Source organism: Argopecten irradians, chromosome 12, assembly GCF_041381155.1.
Source record: "Argopecten irradians isolate NY chromosome 12, Ai_NY, whole genome shotgun sequence".
NCBI lineage: Eukaryota > Metazoa > Mollusca > Bivalvia > Pectinida > Pectinidae > Argopecten > Argopecten irradians.
Genome location: NC_091145.1, coordinates 25,489,956 through 25,510,694, shown reverse-complemented (window position 1 = coordinate 25,510,694; position 20,739 = coordinate 25,489,956). Strand labels below are relative to the sequence as shown.

Here is a 20,739-nt window from a genome sequence, read left to right as displayed (position 1 = left end):
TATTTTTACAGAGATTAGAGAACATTTACAGATCAACAGAAATTAAATTAACATTCACTTTGTTTTTTATAAGATTTAACTTTCTGTATCTTTTTGTATTTTCGTTTTATACACCTGGATTACCGTGGTACACAAACATGTCTGTGCTTAGTTGGAGTAAATCGTTCATACCAGTTGAACTGATTGATCCATGTCCACCTTTCATCTTGGTGTTTTAACATATATTTTGTATTTTGAGATGTATGATTATATAGAGTAAATATGGGCGAAATCCTCCATGACAATAATACAAGGCGACTGTAGTTTAACATTGTTATTTGTCATTATTTTATCCAGATTTAAATTGTATTAAATTTGATGCTGCAAACAATCAGCCTCTATGTGGCGATAGTGAAAATGTGTGATATGGCGACTAAGAATATGTCTGAAATCATTAATAATGTAACGTCCGGAAATGATATCACAAATCTTACAACTATTAATGATATCTTAAGCTGTAGATTGGCTTAAATCGAAAGGCAATGAACTGACGCCGAAAATGTTGACAGACCATAGGTCGATGATTCTCCAACCCCAACATAGTTAGACATTTATTTATCATAAAGTCTAGTGTATATAATACTTACAACACTTTGTTGTCATTCACCAAAACCAAACTATTAATATTATTGCATCCTCAATACCTCAGGGATCACTATCACTGTCGTTATATCCACCAATGGACAATGTCATAACAGTTCATGGAAGGACTAATACTCCTGTCACATCTGTTGTCATCCACAGGACTGTGTCATTGTAATTGTCATCTACAGGACTGTGTCATTGTAATTGTCATCTACAGGACTGTGTCATTGTAATTGTCATCTACAGGACTGTGTCATTGTAATTGTCATCTACAGGACTGTGTCATTGTAATTGTCATCTACAGGACTGTGTCATTGTAATTGTCATCTACAGGACTGTGTCATTGTAATTGTCATCTACAGGACTGTGTCATTGTAATTGTCATCTACAGGACTGTGTCATTGTAATTGTCATCTACAGGACTTGTGTCATTGTAATTGTCATCTACAGGACTGTGTCATTGTAATTGTCATCTACAGGACTGTGTCATTGTAATTGTCATCTACAGGACTGTGTCATTGTAATTGTCATCTACAGGACTGTGTCATTGTAATTGTCATCTACAGGACTGTGTCATTGTAATTGTCATCCTTTAAACCAGTGTCATTGTAATTGTCACCCTTTAAACCACTATAGGAACCGCAGAATCAAACTTAAAATATATTATTGAAAATCTCCATCCGGGCAGAAGGTGAATGTTTCAGAGCCTACTGCATGGTTGGTTATTCAGAGTGCATCAGTTTCAAATGTTTAATGTGTAGGTTGGGCAATACATAGATCTTACGTAGATGTTAAATGCATAAAGATTTTGAAATTCTTGTCTGTTTCTGACAGGGGAGGAAATCAAGAATTTTTATTAGGCATCCATATATTGCAATGCAATACATATGAATTATAGCGACCTAGTTACCACGGCAACTAACATAGGAGGAGTTTACGGGACAGCAAAACATGTGTATAACTATAAACCAAAATCAAAATGTCATCTGATGTATTGAAAACTATGACCGTTCTATTTTTCATCCTTAAAACAACTACTGTATATAGCAATTATCAGATCAATTCAATATTATCAATTTTTTAACCTGTCAGTGCCCTCCGTTATATTTCCACTGTAACCATGTTATTTGCAACACTGGTCCAAAGACTAATGGGTTATTGACAAATGCAAAGTCTTTGTAATGATCTGGTTTCCTTAGTCATCAAAGTTGTCATGAAATAAAGTCTTCTTACACATCTACACACCGCCCAAAACATCACTTTTAAGTTTCATTGAAATTATAGACAAGATTTCCGGACGACAAACTCAAAGAAAACAGACAGACACACAGACAGATCAATGAGAAAGTGATAAAAATAATACCAGAAATGGCATATCTTATCAGATTTCTTCAGAATCAAGAAGCAATTAAATGAGCTCCACTGAAATATTTAATATCATGGTTGAGACTAAACAATATTATAGTTGATAAATGATTGAACTTTCCTAATGTTGATATTATTACGGCACATTCAATACAAAGTCACAGTACCATCCTCGAGACTCCAAGGGTTACTATCACTGTCGTTGTATTCACCCTTTGAATAGGTCACAGCAAACTTGAAAGCTCTGTGGATGTAATCGGTAAACTGTTGACTTATGGTTTCGTTCTATGTAACATGTTATAGTCAAAGGAAGTCTGTGCGAGTCTGTGATTGATCAGTTGTTTTCTCCTGAACTGCCTTCAGTGATAAGGAAAGTGAACAATTGTAAAAAAAACTGAGGTATCGAGGATGGCACATTGCTAGTTTGCACAGATGATGACACCGGGGAAGAGGAGATAACTTACATGCTTGTGACTGATATTTCATTAGAACGACAGGGGTATGTATATATGGATGACGGAAGTCAAAAACAGACTTTTACCTAAGTTACATAATAACTGATGAATACCACATCGTTCCAAGCACATTCTTTGGAATGAAGAAAAGCGATAATATTACTCCGAGATTATGTCTTTTCCAATAAGTTGATAATATAAAAGTTAGCTTTAAAGTTAATTTATTGTGATGCAGTTAAAGATGCTCCAACGCTGATAAACAGTATTGTTTCACCATCAAAAACAAGAGCAGACGATTTACACCATTACCACTATTGGAAAGTTTGAGCTTCTAATGTTAGTTCAAATAAAAATTACAAAATACAATTAATTGCATCCCGAATACATTCCATGGCACTATATCCTATATGGAATGAAGTACTGATTGCACATGTACCAAAGTGAAGCATCTTTAAACAGAGGTGACTTAATTAGATATTAGCATGCATTATGACATATAACAATAATTGATAAGGTCACGAACAGATTGACAAGAAAAAATAATTAATAATTCGTTTATTTCCCATTTTCCAATGAGTTTATGATGTCTTTGTATCACTACTGGTTTTGTTTGTACTGATGAAAAGCTTAAAATCAATACAATTAATTAAACATAAATATCGTTATGCTGCACAAATGTGTCAGAAACAATCTGGTGGTATGAAGGTCCTAAATGATGATTAATTGACTGAGATAACTACGTGTGTACGTGTTATGTCAGTCTTTGCTAAGTTATAAAAAATCACCGGTAGAAATATTTAACTGATTAGAAGTGAAAGTTTAACAGTTCTGTGACACTAAGCATTGCCAAACCGCCATACTTCGATAGTTGCTAACTAAAACTTATCTAAGTCTGCGTTCTTCTCTAAATGGACTTCACTTCAAACCTATTTCGTAACTAACCACAAAAAAAACAGCTAGATACAAATAATTCATGATATTAACAATATTGAAAAGTCACTTCTAAATTATATCATATCGGAAAGCGCTAAAATAAAACTACCGCTAAAACAAGTCTGATATTTTATTAGAACGACAACGGACTGGAGTAGATCTACAGCACCATGCCGAAAGTGAGTCAATTATGTATAATCCCTGAATATTCTATTCTATATAACTACTACAGTTACTTTTGAATTTCTTCTGAATTTCCCCGGTCTCGATCATCAAAAAATGGATAATGAATATATGATTGTTTAATATCATTCTGTTACAAAATTATCTTATGTAGCAAATAGACAGGAAACAATTATTCTTAACTCAAACAATTTGTTACATTATGGTATTCATTTATTAAAGATCAGATATAACACTGTTTTAAGAATCAACAAAGTCATGTTATTATGCTATGCGGCCAAGATTCCCATAAAATTGGATGACGGAAGTCAAAAACGGACTTTTAACTAAGTTACATATAATAACTGAAAAAAGTGATTATAAGTCGGCGCTTTTTGTTTCGAGAAATTTGGATCCAATTTTAAAATGGGGATCTAAAAATAGCACATCGTTCCAATATACACTCAAAGGTGGTCAATACTCTATGACCAAATAATGACTGAAGCTTAGGTATTCTAGGATTAAAAGAGCTTTGGAATGACGAAAAGAGATAATATTGCTCCGAGATTATCTCTTTTCCAATAAGTTGATAATAAAATTATTAGCTTTAAAAGTAATTTATTGTGATGCAGTTAAACAGAGGTGACTTGATTAGATATAAGTATGCATTATACCTATAATAACCATAATTGATAAGGTCACGAACAGGTTGACAAAAAAAAATCAATAATTCGTTTATTTCCCCTTTTCCACCAAATTCATGATAAAATGTCTTTGTATCACTACTGGTTTTGTTTGTACTGATGAAAAGCTTAAAATCAATACAATTAATTAAATATAAATATCGTAATGCTGCACAAATGTGTCAGAAACAATCTGGTGGTATGAAGGTCCTAAATGATGATGGATTGACTGAGATATCTACGTGTGTACGTGTTATGATAGACTTAACTAAATTATAAATTATCATCGTTTTTTTTTTTTTTTTTTTTTTTTTTTTACTTGAATGGACTTTAATTTAAAAAACTATTTCGCACTAAATTACAAAATGGACTGAATACGAATACTTCAATTTATAAACGATATTGAAAAGTCATTTCTAAATATATCATATTGGTCATACTTAACGTCTTAAACTAGAAATAACTCATTAAGTAACGGATTACAAATATAAGTGCTCAAAGTTGCAAATAATTGGCGTTTTCAAGAGAAGCTTCGATATTTATCCCACCTTTTCCTATCCTCCTCACCAATAATGGAATTGTACGGTCAATTTTTGCGGTTTTCATAAATTCATGTACAGCACCTGTAAACCTGGAAATTTTTTTTTCTTCATACTGTTCGTAAATGTTCATTACATTTTTTCATGCTTGTCATTTGTAAATAACTAATATCACAGTGCAATTGCTGAAAAATATCCCAGATGATAGGTTACCTCTGTCATTTTTCATACTGTTCGTAAATGTTCATTACATTTTTTCATGCTTGTCATTTGTAAATAACTAATATCACAATGCAATTGCTGAAAAATATCCCAGATGATAGGTGTGAAAAAATTCCACTACTATATGTTTATCCAACAGTCAATACATGTACTTTACTGCTTTGTTACTGCTATGTTGCCGATAAAATGTAACAGCACTATGTATATGACTTGTAATGTAAGATTTCCAACATAATTGGTATCATGATTAATTCGTCAACTTCACTATTTCCGTGTAGATATCAACACAACACAAAATAACACAGCGATTACAGACTGCATATTAATATTCCCTCAATGTTTTCATGTTCAAATAGTATACAAGTACAGTTTGTATGACTTTCTTTTCTTTAAACAAGCTGAAACAAATGAACAAAGTTCCGTTCTGATTCATTTGTGATCACTACTTTATCCCCCCACACGGAAATCGCCCTTGGTCGTTCTATTCCATCTGATGACGTCAGCAGTTCCCTGACGTTGGTTCCGTCCCCAGACATCTGTATGACGTTGTGGGAGTTACACCCACAAACATACACGTTACCCTCCCGGTCTACGTCTATACCGGTTGTATCCTTCACGACCCCGACCTTCAGTACATCTGTGTGTGTCCCGTCAGACAGTCGGGTGACGGCTACAGCGTCAGGGTCAGAGGTGTGGATGCTGCCAAAGACACGTCCATCCCTCTGATCACTGGCGAGATGCAGACATTTAGCTTTAATTTTAAGAAGCATGGTAGCTTCACCTCCATTTTGTGGTACACTGAAAAGTGATGTTACTGTACCAACAACAAACGTGTTGTTATTGTATGTGACACCAAAACAATTTTTAGTAACGTTTTGAATCTTTATTTTAGATAGGACGGTCAAGGTTAAATCCGTTACATTGACTGTACATATGGATTTATCTGTGTACAATGTCACTGCCACGGTGTTGTCATCAACACGGCAAAGGTCGCACAATTGTTCACTTATTTCTATATCACATTTAAAATCACCGTTTTCCGTAAATAGTTTTACTTTGTGATTTGCATGGTCTCCTACAACAATACGACCACCAGACAGGAGGACTACTCCATTCAGAGTACAGTCTTTCTCGTCAGTGGGAACTTTGATGTTGATCTTTCTGGTCATCTTCAACTGACGTTCGGACAATGGCTTACATACCACAGCAGTCGGTAGTTTCCTCTGTTGTTGATGGACGAGTATCGTCCCCAGGGTAAGACTGGTCTTTGTGTCCAATGTGAGTATGTCAGGGTTATACTCGTGTCTCAGACTGGTAGACCTTGACGACTTCTCCAACTCCTGTATCAGTCCCTTACACGACTCGACCTCCGCCTGACCTCTCTGGAACAGACTGATCGTTCCCACGGTGTCCTCCTTCAGGCCGGGATCCTGTGATGACGTCAGAGTCTTCTGCATAGCGAACATCAGCCGTTCACACTTCTTCCTCGATATATCTAGGTTTCCTTCTCCTCTTTGAATGATTATGTGAGTTTGTCTGTAAGTTCTTTCTGAAGTACATCAAACCGCTCGTTAATCTTCGTACGTAGATCTATTAAACTTTCTAGTGCGGTGACTTGGTCTTCTGTCATGGACTGTAGCTGTTCCTCGACATCTTTTATCAGTATCTCCATGGAATTAACGCATTTTCGAAGTTAAGTAAGAAGATCCTCAATTTTCGTGGTTTGTATCTTGTCCCGGAAATCGTCTGCTGATGTCACCGCCTCACATTTCCGATGATCGACGATGATACACTTGTGACATCCAAGGATCTGATGATCCTCACAGTAATACTCCAGTTTCTCCTTATGTTTACCACACCCAGTAGCCGACATCTTACGTCGAATTGTGGCTGATTTGTTCCTTTTGGTGATATTTTCGGGTTCACAATTCTCGTGAAACAGGTCATGGAAGCCGACTTTACAAGATTCACAGAAGTATGATTTGTTTTGCTCGCACCAAAACTTTGCCGGAATGTTAATGTCTCCTTTCTTCTCACAAGGTTTACACATGATCAGCGTGCTTGTATTTTGTAAATGTTGGATCATCTCTACCGCCAGATTGTTGGTAGGAAATTGTTCGGCCCAACGTTGTTTGTCTTCTGACTGGTTTAACGGCTCAGTGTCCCTACGACATACCGGACACGAGAAAGAAGACGCCGACGCCATCTTACCTGACGATTCATTGATGATGTAGCTAGCGAGACACTCTTGGCAGAATGAATGAAGACAGGGGAGGGACTTGGGATGTCGGAGCTGTTCTAGACAGATAGGACATTCAAGCATCAAAGTGTCGAGAGATGGACTACCGACGGCATTGTCTGATGTCTGGTCCTGAACAAATCCACCTTCCGCCATATTAAGTTGTTGTTTGGGTAACCTAAAACGAAACTTTATAAGTCAAAATAGTGATATGATATAGGATCTTGAACGCGTAGTTATTCAAACTTTAAAATCACAAGACTAATTAAATAAAATCTCGTGAAATGAACAACATAAACATATATTATTTTTTATCACAAGCACTGTAGAATCGAAATTATTTAGAAAATCAAAATATGCTGTGAAAAAGTATCCGCGGAGACAGCCATTTTTATCCTTATTGTTATTGGTGTATGCCTCTCAAAACGCTTACTGTAACATATGCCACTAGTGAAACATGCAAAACATTTCATGGGATAATTACATGTATATTAATCCAATATGTACTCTTTCATTCAGAGAAATGTCTACAGTATATTTGAGGCAAAACATTTAGCACACGAAAGCAGGAACATTTTTGCATGTTCAGATTTTGTGAAGCACATTTAAAATCAAATAAATCACGTTTTTGTTTTATGTTTATTGTGACATGCATCCAATCAAAAGAACTCAAAAACATACGAAATGAAACAGATGGATGATCCCCGTGTTTCAGTTTTAAATCTGCCATGGCACCAGGATTTGTGGTCAAATATGTTTTAAGTTTTAAGCATTACCAGGGATATCCCAAATCAAACATCTTAGTCTGTGTTTCCGGTAAATAAATTAAACACATACAATTATAAACCGACTCCTACACGTGTATATATATGGACATCTTGTGTCACTATTACCCTCTTCTGTACCTGTTGCCCTTTCTAATAAATATTAATACATATCATCTCAGAAATGTGCATGGTCTTTTTTATCTTATCTAAATTCCTCTTCCGGTATTAGATTCACAAGATAATGATACTTTTAACTGTATTTAAATCAGTCACGACAAATTGGCAATGTCGAAAATAAAAGATCGATGTTTTAAAAACCTCAAACGAAATCACGTAGTGAAATATGACTTACATAATGTATTACCCAAATAATCAATCTAAACATAAAATTGAATCTATGTCAGAACGTTTTGATATCCCAGTTAGGTCACCCAGTACATTGTATCTTATCTGTAAATACACGATCTGTAGATACACAGAGGTATATTTGTCTCAATGTTAAACCAATAAGAAACGAAAGTAACACCAAATACCCTAGCATAACGTTATATGAACGAATAATTGATATAGGGTCTAATATTTATCTACTAAGATACAACGATTAAATGGTTTTCATTATGCAAATTAGTGCTTTCTCTTTAACTACCATTGTCTACTTTCGTTTTAGCCTATATAAGTACACCGTTGTCTTCGTGGTTTAAAGTAACAATGTAATTTCCCTAATTTTTTTCTAATATTAGGTTTTTTAGTATCCTAGTATTCATACTTCTTTAATAACATGTCGATATTAAATTATTACCTCACAGATAGGCCGACTCCAAACAGCTTTCTTTGCTTACACAAAAGACCGCATTTTATCTGTTTATCTTCCTCGTGAAATCGTAACGCCCATCAGGACTATTCTAATATTCAAAACAGATGGACTGACACCAGGTCCGGATGTTATCTTCACTACATTGCAGACCACGGCCTACATTGTTTACATAGTTTTACACTGGGAATTTTACATTTCGAGCTATCTATATAGATGTTCTGACATGGTAAATTGTTTTTCATAAACTTTAAGTTTTTGTTTCAATAATGATATGGATCCTCGGCATTCCAGGAGTTGCTATTTCTTTCATTGTATCCGCCCCTGGAATATGTCATAGCAAAAAACTGACCAATCACAGGCCCGTAGAGATTTCTACTGAAGATTACAGAGACAGCGACGACCAACTTCATAGTCATACGGTCAACCACAGTGTACCATTATTCAATACTTTCTATGACAAAAAAAAAAAAAAAAAAAAAACACAAACAAACAAAACCTAACTACAATTTACCTGTCTTTGTGATCGCATACAGAGCATTCAGTGTTGCTATGACATAATCCAGGGATGCATATCACGACAGTGATAGTAACCCCTGGAAGGACGACGGTTTTAATTTAAATTTAAGTTTAAATTGTAATTGATCTGCAGTCGAATGCTCTACCACTGAGTTATATCCCCTTGACAATCGCAATTGAAAAATATATCATATATATATCTGATGCAATAATATCGGATTCAGAGGTCAGCATAATTATTAACTTCTTCAATAATTGTATAAGCTATTTTTCAGATGTCAGAACTAAAATGAAATAAAACATAATAATGTAAATTATCACACTTTTGTCCTTGATAATGAACGTTTTGCCCATGCGATATTAGTGTTGTCCGTGCCGTCATATCAGCGCCCGGGCTGATATCACATTATGACGTCATAATTTGATATCAGCCCGGGCTGATATCAGTTATCAGCCCGGGCTGATATCAGTTATCGGCCCGGGCTGATATAAGTTATCGGCCCGGGCTGATATCACGTCATCCGGGGTTTTCACTCCGGATTTTAAAGTTGCCGCTTCGATTCATTTTCCTACAGACGATAAGTTGAATACCGGATACAATTTTCAATTTCAAAATAGCTCTCGGATAAACGTATTGAGAAAGATATCAGAAATCAGAAATAGTCTGTTTCATGATGATTTTACTGGAGATATTGTCTTAAGTAAGATCAGGTTGAAATGAGTTTTGTCCACAGTGCCGAAAACAAAGCATCGCAATTCACATAATTATAACACGAAAAGAATGTATTCGGTATAAATGAAATCAACGACATGCGTTTGTCAACAAGAAGAGACACAGGAATAAATTAGACAGTTTAATACGTGTAGTTTAATTTTCCCGTCGAATTCATAATTCATGTCCGTTGTAAAACTGATCATTCTGAAATGAACCCGCTTTGCCGGAATTTGTTGAACATTATCATTTTTTAAGTGATAGTTAGCCTTCAATAGGATCTTGTTAATTTTGCTTAAAATATATGTTTCACTTCGTTCATTTAACCAGGGACTATGTATTTGTTAAAAACATATACATGTACATGTAATGAAGTTTTTCCACTGTTTCAATATTAAATTGGACTATTATGACTAGTGGAATATCGGTCGATCAATACGTTTTAATACATGTTTTTAAATTGTTAAAATTTCTTTCTCTTTTTTTCAAAATGTGTGATAAAAAGGTTATGATATGTCAATTTTGATATCGCACCCTTTATCAGCCCTTGACCTGATATCAGCCCTCGGGCCTGCGGCCCTTGGGCTGATATGGCGGTCTCGGGCTGATAAAGGGTGCGATATCAAAATTGTCATATAATAACCTCTAAGTAATATTTGTATTGTTTACTAGCTGACACCCTTACACACACGTATATAGACCGTCAATTAACTGAGTAACATCATTATAAACCGTCCGCTAACTGGAATATCATTACATTATTACCCCTATCCGTCGTCTGTGTCAATGTGTAAACGTACCCAGGTCGTAGTTTTAGTCTGTAAACAAAATCCTAGTCGTTTGTTTACAGTAAGTATACGTCGTATACCTGTCGTCTGCTGACGAGGCAAAGTATTATCTATAAATAAATCTGACTATGACGTCAGAAATCGTACACCAGTCGTTTTACTATCATGGTATAAATATAGCCGGGGTTGTCTTTGTGGACAGACACGGGGAGACAGGAGGACACCGGGGTACGTAGGCCACTTTATATTTTTGTTGTTATTTTGATATGGAAAAAGTTTTTGCTTGATTTTCTTATCCTGGAAGTGTATAATTAATTGTTTGTGCTTTTGTTGGGGATCTTATTACCAAAAACCTGTTATAGGTATGTTTATCAAAAATAATAATTCTTCTCCATTTCAGCCACTCAATTTATTATTTTCCAGAGTTAGAATACTTTCAAATTCTGTATCTTAATAAAATATCAAGAACCATATCTTTTCTGATACAGTTTCTGTCTAACATCTTCTTGTTGTTTTAAATCAATTGTATATGAGGAATGTTTTAACATTAAAATAATTTTTGAGTGAAAAAAGGCTTTAGAAAGTCTGAATGTCTAATACAATGTGGCATACATGTTAGCCTTCCAATTGCGTTGCAATAACTCATTTTCGTATGTATTTTTAATTGCGCTGGGTTTGCATAGATGTCTTGTAAAGCAATTACAGCTTTTTCATGATTAATTTGCATAATTGCATAAATTGCATTATTGATGAAAACCATTTGTATTAAAGTCAGTATCTTAAATCATATCAAGAACCCCGATTAAAACAATGCATTTTAATTTTCTTTTGTTATAACATGTTTTGAACGTTCGTTTGATACGATTATTGCGTTGTTGAAAAACATATATATTTTGGAAAAAGTCTGGATTTTAAAAAGTATGGCTTATATTTCAGAGGTGTCCACCAGATGGAGCCCGTGGTCAGGTCAATCGCTTGACCTCCTCGGATTCGTGAATAGCCACGCCCACTTTGACGAGGAACCAAGGCACGTGAGCTATGAAATATTTGGGTACAAAGGTCACACGGGTACCTCTTGTTTCTGTCGGCGTGTGTCTCGACCCCTTTACCGCCGGGGTAGAGAAATCGTGGACGGAAATGGTATAGACAAAACAAGTGCATTTGTCAGAGAAGGTGATACTTGTTATGACAAAGAGCAACGATGAATCAAAACATTTTAGGACGAAAAACGTTAAGACAATGAAGGACAAAGGAGAAAGTGATTTGGGGATTGAAGGTGAAAACGCAGACGAGTTGGATAGATAACGAAAATACACAACTCACATTAATTTGATTATTGTAAGCAATGCATGTTCTGTGAAACGATTGTGTACGGAGATCAATTGATGTTTTCATAATTTTGCTAAGAAAGAATTCAAGGATATATGACGTTTACTCTGAAAAATGCATCAGAATTTTGGAATTTTACACAATTAATCCAGTAAAACATTTTCATCGTCAGCATGGCAACCATAACTTTTAGGATTTATCTTCTTTTTGATGACAACACTAACATTTCATCAACTACAATACCAGCGAAACCATCCGTATGTTGGGATACAACATTATGTATATTAAATCTCAGCCTATGATCATGAAGTGTACAGTCAAGATATGAACATGTCTGGACGAAGCTCAATACAGAACCATCGAACCATCTTAATGCAACAAGCAAAGAATTTCCAAACATACTCTCAAATATAACTGAAGAATACGTAACGTAGAAATATGGAATTGACCGTGTAAGAAGACGTGTCTGTCAAAGATGACAATTTCATAATCATTATTATTGATTCCTTGGATTATAGAACAGTTACATGACAACAACATAGGAATAGATTCTTTATTTGATTATAATTTACATACTTTCATTTCCTTCGTACTTCAAGGTTTATATTTTCATTCGCTCTACCAAGACAATCATAGAGGGACAAACTAACCTGAACTGAGTTGGAGCTAATTGATTATCTTAAATCTCGTAATTCGTTGTTTGCATGTCCACGTGATGACTTTTCGGCTCTGTGTTAAGAAACAATTTGTATCTTGAGGTACACAAACCAAATGTTAAGGGAATCCCTGCATGCTGACGATCTTTTCTATACAATAGTTTGTCAGTGTCGATTTTTCATTCTAAGTTGAAACACATCACGTGTTAAATTATGTTTCCAACAATCAGCCTGCTAGTGCAATCAGAGAAAATATTTACAGTGTTATTTTTAATAATTTTCTTCGTGTTGGAAAGCATGAATTATACAATGATATTGTTACAGAACCAGTGAACATTGTATGTGTGTGTCGATTCGATGTCTAATACGATGTATACGATGTTACATTCCTCAGACAAAGGACAAGGCAGCATAAACTTGAACAGAAAGGTGTAAAAGTGTACGAGTTGTCTTTGAAATGAAAGTCAAAGATGTATGCTCAATGTCGGAAGTCTGTGTACATACATCACAATGCTCTACCGTTATATAATGGGCCGAAGATAACTCGACCTTACTACTCTTTGCCTAATATCTTGTGATATTTGTGCGATAATCTGGAAAAATCCAGATCAGCTGACCTTCCATATCAACACCATCGACGCCAGTAATAACATCGAACTCATTTATGAAGAAGAAACCGACGGCACTATGGCTTTCCTACATGCCTGGAAAAGAAGACCGAAAAAGTATTGATACATAGGGAAAAGACCCACATAAAATATATAAACTTCAATACCAACCATTTATTAATCAGAAACTAGGCGCAGTGCGTACATTGTTCGATAGATGTGAGACCGTTGTCACAGAACAGCAGGACACGTTTGAAGAACAAAATCATATATCTAGGACAGTAAAAACTTGCTATTATCCGGAATTAATTTTATCCCTAAAACGGGTATATAAACAGTGTCATAATACAGAGAAAACGAAAAGAAAACCAACAAAGGATAACACCAAAATCAAAATCTAAGTCGTCATCTCGTAGATCAAAGGTATGTCTGAAACCTACAACGAATAAGCATACCCTACCTTCACTCCATTTCTAACAGGAAATGCCATCCGTCAGAAATATTCTGTCCGTCATTCAGAGCTACGTCATCGCAGCTATCTGAAACCATCCAGAGAATATATTGAGACTATGACATAACATCAGTCATGACACTACTCAGGACAATCCACATCATCCTATAGTACATCCTAAGGATAAAACATGTTACAGAGTGTGTCTACAAGATCGGATACACAATCGCGATGCATCGTACATAAGAGAAAGGAAGACGCTTTGATGTTAAAATGTTAGAATCCTAGCCTCAGCCTGAAAGAATAAAAATATCAGTTCCAAAGCAACAAATCGACGGTTTTAAACCATGTCACAGTTTGCAAAGGTGTTGCTTTATTTAGTTATAATTGTTTTCCAGTACAGGGGCTGTCACGTTTCTCTACGCCGGAAGTGTGTTATCAATCTACAATGTTTTTAACCCCTTAACTCCCAGATACGCCAAACTACGCCAATAACGTGTCGGTGTTGAACAAATCGTCGTAACTCCCTTATTTTAGGAGCTATCGAGATACTGATTATACCTGCTAAAACTAGAGATAACAAGTAATATTTTGTGTTCTTAAAAAAATTTCATTTAACAATGTCTTCATGATGTTTTATTGAGTTTAAAAAAATGCAGACTGAAAAACGGAACATTTTAAATTGATGACGTCGTCTTTCTGTCGGCGTAACATTCAGTGCACTGACCCGATATGGAATCCCTTGTTAATCAAAAAGTACTGAAAAATAATGCTTGAACTTCATACTGTTGATAACTTAGTATCCCAATTTTATATTTATCTTGCAATACCTACAAACATTTTTTTCAAAAACAAAGATTTCATCTAAAAAGTACGTGTGATGTGTGGTTTTACGCGATACATAGCAATATGTGGTCAGTTTTAACCATTTTTTCTCACCAATCTGGCATAACTTATAGATACGATGAAAGTCAGGAAAATACTGAACAATATACACAATTCTATCATTCATAACATACCATATTAACAATACAACGACTCCATAAATCAACAGATGCATCCACAGAAAATTGCTCAATCCCACGACTTGTTGATCGGTTTCACAAGCACCTGTGCGAAACCGATCGGCGACTTTACCAGAACACACGGATAATGGTCCTCAATTTTGCAGTTAAAAAACTCTAAACTCTTACGTAAAAATGTCAAGAAACATGTTTACAGTGATTTCTTTGACTGTATTCAAAAAATAAATTAATTCAGCAAATAAATCTTGCCGACGACAGATAAAACTATTTATAGTAACGGGGATTTCCCCGGACTTTCATTTCTAAAAGTTACATGTATTGAAGCACACGTGTCCGACGCCGATTATTTTCTATGGTGGCCCGCATGTTTATAGCTAAATTGTTAGTATTGATTGACTAGGACATCTTATGAGTGACACTGTCATAATCACTGAGTACCTAATTAACATGGTTGTGTTATCAGCCGATATACATGTAGATCTACTGTACGTACGTGACACATGTACAATGTGCATGCGTGTAAGTATGCCGGACACGATGCGAAGTTTCCTGAACACAAAAATACGAAACATACATTGTACCTAATATGCCGTAACCTCATCGTAAATATTAATTTGTATCAATACCAATAGAACTAAACACATATATACATAAGCTACATGTACATGCCGTGTGAATATAAACAAAACATTGATACGATATATATACCCATACATATTTTTTGGATTGGAATACTAGATTGGTGTGTCTCGGCCAGGGGACAGAACCCAGAGCCTTCCTCACAGGGGCGAACGCTCAACTCAAGGCCAAAAGTGAGGCGGTGCCAAGGGAGGCATTAGGAAAGAAAAAGTCAGTTAGGAAGAAGAGAAAAATAAGATCCTAAATTTAGTCGCTTTTTACGATCATGCAATAGGGGTAGCAAGTACAACCCATTATATACAATTCTAACGCCCTACCTGCAGGGCCTATATTTGTATGTAAATACTTTACTCTTTGACCTTCAAATACTGACTATGATATCTTATCTTTATTTTGAATATACACATTTTGTTTGATATTTAGAAAATTACTGATTACAAGTAATGGAAATAAACAATTCAAGTGTCAATGACAAAATATATTAGATAATCTATAATGATATTTAATATCCAGATCATTTTTATATATAATTTTTTTTAAATATGATTCTTCAAATTTTACTGTAATGAATTTGTTCTTCAAATACAAACTAGAAATGTCCTCCAGGAGGAGGTCAACTAATTAATCCAGTACAGTTTAGCAAAAATAGTCTATTGACATGTAAACAAAACATATGAAATGAAAACAAAGGAATCTATGTTTTGATATTTTACAATTCTTCAAAAAGAGTTCCAATTTGGATAGATCATGTAACTTATGTAGTGAACGTTGCAGAGATACAATCATTTAGAATAATGACACCTTTCATATACATACCTATACATGTACATCATGTATAGTACAGATAGATTCAGAATCAATAAAAATTCTGCTCTTAATCTCAAATCAAAGATTGACACATGCAATGTACTATTTGCACTAAAAAAATAAAAATGCAGGTTGTCTGATCATACAAACGAGTCAACTGAATCTTATACATCATCTTCTTTATACTGCATATGCATTTACATGTAATCCAAATTATGGTTTTCTGATGGGAAATGACAGGGCAACTTGAGCAGAGATACAAAATGTATAAACATATTTTGCCTGTAAAGTTCTTCATGCTTCAATTGACACAAATGTAAAATATTATGCTTTGTGATAGAGATACTATTGATATTTGTCCAGAAAAAGATTAGGCTAAAAAATGTACATGTATGTTACACAAATGTAGGGAAGTTAATTTTAAAATTACAATTTGGAAAGGGGTCAGATGTATTTAACATAACCCTGTAATGAGACTCAGCATTTTCATCATGTCTTTCTGCTTTCTTTATTAAAATAATCATATATGATTTTTGAATTGTTTCTTGTTGAAATAATACATTTTTTTTATCTTTAGCAAATCATTTGTAAAAAGAGCATATGTCAGAAAACAATGTTCAGATACATGTTTATGGATTTATTCATAGCTATATCAAAAGTGCACATGTAGTAAAAGTGAAGTCAATCCTTTGGCATTGTTATCACACAAGTATGACTAAACAAAGACCACATACGTGTATGACAATACATAAAATATATACAGGTAGACACTGCAGTGTGTCTACAATCTGAATACGACATAGTACATGCAATGCACATTCTTATGTAGATACTGTAATATGGTCAAGACATAACATTCATATATGGCAAAGATATGAATCATATATGTAAACACTGCAGCGTATCATTCATGTGTAGACACAGCAGTTTATCTACAATATGGTCAATGCATAAAACATATACATGTATAGACACACAGTGTATCTACAATATGGTCAGTACATAACACACATATATATGTAGACACTGCAGAGTACCTACAATATGGTCAGTACATAACACACATATATCTGTTGACACTGCAGTGTATCTACAATATGGTCAAGACATAACACACATATATCTGTAGACACTGCAGTGTATCTACAATATGGTCAAGACATTAGACATATACATGTGTAGTCATTGCAGTGCATCTACAATAGAATATGGTAAATACATAAAACATACACATGTATAGACACGACAGTGTACATGTAATTACACTATGGTCAATACATAATTTAACACATATACATATGCATGTTTGTAGACATTGCACTTGTATAACCAATATGGTCAAGAGATAACACACATGTATATGTAGACACCACAGTGTATTTACAATATGGTCAAGACATATAACATATACATGTATGTACACACTGTATGCAGTGTATCTGCAGTATGGCCAAGACATTTCAAATATGCATGTATGTACATGCATGTACACAGTGTATGCAGTGTATCTACAATATGGTCAAGAGTCAATAACACACAAGTATGTGCATTACATGTAGTCCGCTAAACCTGCCTATATTATTAGGCTTCTTTTTTATTTTGCCAAATATACAGACAAAAAAATTCATTAAAAAAAGCCTAACAATATAGACAGTTTTAGCGACTACATTACATGGTATCTACAATATGGACAAGGTATACATCACATATACACATATATGTACGATGCATTTTTTTGCTAATGTATATAGATGTATATCTGGGAAAAAGTGAGGGCTTCCACCATAATATATATATATATAAGGTTGTCTTTTTGGTAACAAAGCAATATAGAACTGGACATAGAACACACAGATAATAAATGATTAATAGAGATGGTTTGTATTTCTATCAAATATAAAATATGTATATGCGTTTTTGTCTTTAAAAAATAACATGCAAATTATTATGAGTACATGTAGAATACACAAATTTTGTCAAGAAAAAACAAAAGCTGTCTGCTAGTCTTTTACTCTGTATTCATTTATTATCTTGATGGATATTGATACTTTTGTGTGGATAAACTAATGAAACTGGCATTATACAATGTTGGTAAGTTACAAATTACTGCAGTATACTATGAGAGTACCGCATTGCATTTTTTATTGTGTACAAATATATATGTAGATATATTATCTAAACATCTTGATAAATATTTGTAAGCCAGCTTGCTACAATGACATACAGGTTATGATGTTGGTTTTTGGCGCTCCAAAAAATTGAAATGATCTGAGTATGAATATAAATATTTAATATTATAAACAGTAACATGTCAAACAAACGATTTTGCAACACATTACATTTTTTTTCGATATTTTAGTAAACTGGAAGCCCGTGAAAATGGTTCTATCAGTGTAAAATCGCATTTTTTCGTAGTTTATATTTTGGTTGCCATGGTAACAATTTTTACGCAAAAGATTAATGATTTGAAACCAATTCTGACCACGTTCTCTTTCGAAATTAATACGAAAGGTAAAAGATTACCAAGCCTGTTAAATATAGAACAAACTTTCTCTAGATGAAGCAAGACAGGTGAAACACTAATTTAAGCATTTTCAAAAATCATCGGTTTTTAATTTTGTTGGTAACCATGGTAATATTCAAAATTAAATTAAAATTATGGCATTCGATAAAAATTTTAACCCTTCTGCAATAATATACTTGATTGTTAGGTTGATAAATTAACATCTAGATAACTTTCATTGTCTTAAGAGTTATAAATGTAAGAAACTTTAACTTTTTTGTAAAAGTCCAAAATTTCGGTTGCTATGGTAACGTAATTAATGTGAAAACACCATTTTTCTTACAAAATTTGAAAAGCTTGTGATCTGAAGTTTCTAAATATACATGGGTTGATTACCAAAAATATTGCTGCAAAAGGGTGAAAAATCACTTTGAAAGAAAATGTCAGATTTTCGAGAACTCTACTAAAAATTCTTGGGAGTTAAGGGGTTAAAGTTCGTTTATGTTGCCTTATAATCATCTTAAAATTATTGTTTATCCTCCTTTAAAAGTAATGAAATTACCTTATTAGTGCACATTTCATATAAGCTTGTGTAAATGTATAATGAACCTCAAATACTCCCCTATTTTTACAGGGATTAGAGAACCTTTACAGATCAACAAAAATAAAAGTAACATACACTTTGTTTTTTTTTATAAGATTTAACTTTCTGTATCCTTTTGTATTTTCGTTTTATACACCTGGATTACCGTGGTACACAAACATGTCTGTGCTTAGTGGGAGTAAATCGTTCATACCAGTTGAACTAATTGATCCATGTCCACCTTTCATCTTGGTGTTTTAACATATATTTTGTATTTGTATGATTATATAGAGCAAATATGGGCGAAATCCTCGATGACAATAATACAAGACGACTGTAGTATAACATTGTCGCTTGTCATTATTTTATCCAGATTTAAATTGTATTAAATTTGATGCTGCAAACAATCAGCCTCTATGTGGCGATAGTGAAAATGTGTGATATGGCGACTAAAAATATGTCTGAAACCATTAATTATGTAACGTCCGGAAATGAAATCACAAATCTTACAACTGTTTATGATATCTTAACCTGTAGATTAGCTTAAATCAAAAGGCAATGAACTGACGCCGAAAATGTTGACGGACCATAGGTCGATGATTCCCCATCCTCGATACTCCAGGGCTTCCGATCACTTACGATCTCTACAACCCTGGACTATCTCATAGTGAAATTGAAGGCAGCTCAGCGGAAAACATTTGACCAATCACAGGCTAGCAAATATTTCCTTTGAAGACTACAGAGAGAGCGAAGCCTAACATCAATGTCACACAGTCAACCACAGTGTACCGTTATACGGCTCTTTTGATGTACATCAAATGACTAAATTATCTGTTCTATTCTGTTGCCTCCAGTTATACTATGAGATAGTCCAGGGGTGTAGAGATCGTAAGTGATCGGAACCCCTGGAATATCGAGGATGATGATTCTCCAACCCCAACATGTCATAGTTGGACATTTATTTATCATAAAGTCTGGTGTATATAATACTTACAACACTTTGTTGTCATTTACCAAAACTAAACTATTAATATTATTGCAAAACTTAGGATACATATGTTTTGTGATCCTCGATACCTCAGGGAGTACTATCACTGTCGTTATATCCACCCCTTGACTACGTCATAACAGTTCATGGAAGGACTAAAACTCCTGTCATATCTGTTGTCATCTACAGGACTGTCTCATTGTAAATGTCACCCTTTAAACCACTATAGGAACCGCAGAATCAAACTTAAAATATATTACTGAAAATCTCCATCCGGACAGAACGTGAATGTTTCAGAGCCTACTGTATGTTTGGGTATTCAGGGTGCATC

The 20,739-nt window shown here is 34.4% G+C and overlaps 1 long non-coding RNA gene and 1 pseudogene across 1 annotated transcript; one reads left to right on the top strand and one right to left on the bottom strand.

Moving 5' to 3' along the window:
* Positions 1-4,511: 4,511 nt before the first annotated feature.
* LOC138336550 (tripartite motif-containing protein 2-like) lies at positions 4,512-8,928 on the bottom strand (annotated as a pseudogene).
* Positions 8,929-10,979: 2,051 nt separating this feature from the next.
* Positions 10,980-12,242, top strand: LOC138336546 (uncharacterized). Its single transcript, XR_011210439.1, has 2 exons — positions 10,980-11,047; positions 11,756-12,242. It is a non-coding gene; the product is annotated as an uncharacterized lncRNA (long non-coding RNA).
* The last annotated feature ends 8,497 nt before the right edge of the window (positions 12,243-20,739 follow it).